Source organism: Osmia lignaria, unplaced genomic scaffold, assembly GCF_051020975.1.
Source record: "Osmia lignaria lignaria isolate PbOS001 unplaced genomic scaffold, iyOsmLign1 scaffold0003, whole genome shotgun sequence".
In the NCBI taxonomy this organism is placed as follows: Eukaryota; Metazoa; Arthropoda; class Insecta; order Hymenoptera; family Megachilidae; genus Osmia; species Osmia lignaria.
The window spans coordinates 1,799,329-1,800,980 of record NW_027478160.1 but is presented as its reverse complement, the minus strand read 5'-3'; positions in this window follow the sequence as shown (position 1 = coordinate 1,800,980).

Below are 1,652 nucleotides of genomic sequence, written 5' to 3'. Positions count from 1 at the left end.
AACAGTATTGTTATCAATTGAATTTACTTAACAGTGATTAACAGTAATCTAATAGAATCATTTTAGCATTCAAACAATTAGTCATTTCAAAATTCAGTTCTGTTAGCTTCGATAGTTAATTTTTGAATTAAATTACTTTCCTTTTGCACACTAAATTGAATTCGCATTTCTTTCAAGTCCCATTTGTATCATTTCCTTTTTTTTTTCATTTTACATTTCAAATCCACGCATACCAACACAAGGTTTCAAGGAGGGACCCGTATGGGACCCAGAGCGCTGACGAACCCAACGGAAATAAATATTATCTAAATTTTCCGTCTTTTAATTTCGTTCTGACCGTAGAGGACGCTTCCGCGTCATACGCGGTCAGAACTGGTGGCAGCGATACCTTTCTCATCGCCCAGAAATAAGAATTATTATTATATATATATAAAACAAATATATTAATAAATGATTTTACGTTGCGCGCTCACGCAACGCGCAACGTAACAAGTTTTTGGTGACAGCGGTGGGATACTTCAGTGCTCGCTCATTGAGAATTGTGTTGGAAATTGCATTCTTTTTAAAATTTCCATTAATTTTTGCTAGAACCTTTGATTTGCAATTGAGGCAAAATCGGGATTTTTTGTATACTGGACACCCCTTTTGCCACGTTTGTCGCATATTATCGTATTATTGCAAATTGTGAATATTTGTGTATTTTGATATATGATTTATATATTTTTGTGTGTTGCGATAATTGTTCGCTACCAAAGTAAACTTCTTGCTTACAATCAATTTTATTAACCACCTATTTAATTGTTATATTTATTTTGTTATATTTATTTTGTTATACTTATTTCTTATTTAAATTATATATTTCTATTTATTTTGTTTTCTGTTGATTATTTTTTTTTGTGTTTCTGTTAATTTATTCTGAGCAGTTGATTATTTCGATAACTAGAACGAACAATTATCGCACATTTTCGTGTTGAATACGGTGTGCTACCGAATTTTGAATATTATCTGTGTATATTTTTCTTGATTGACATTTTTGTGTATTTTCTCATTTACATTTTTGATTTGAACGAACATTTGCAATATGCCTGATCCACCGATTAATGCGGGTGCCGGCGGAAGCACCTCGCTGACGGCCCGCGACGATGACGACGATCTTTCCACCACGGTGATTGAAAGCTTCGCCGTACAGCAGGCCGCACATTACGTACCAATCTTCGATGGTCGTAACATCCGGTTAAGAGACTTCATCGCGGAAGTACAATATCATTCAGATAGCCTGCCAATGTCAAGCAGAACAGTCTTCCTTCGGCTCGTGATTTCGAGATTAAGGGGGGAGGCGCGTGATAGTGTACAGGGAATTAGGTTTATGGTACTCTCCGACTTAATAAGACATTTAAAGAAACGATTCACGCCGGAAAAGACATTCCACGATTACTATCAGCAAATCGCGAATATTAGGATGAAACGCGATGAGTCAGTATACGCGTTCCACGATCGAATCAGAGCTTTGCTTGCGGGAGTGGAGGACTTGATTAAGTCAAAATCCGGATCTAGCTATGCTCAGATGATGGATCCAGTCCGTGCAACAGCGTTAGAGTCATTTATCTGGGGATTGCCGGACGATATTGCGCGAGCAGTGGACGCGCGCGATC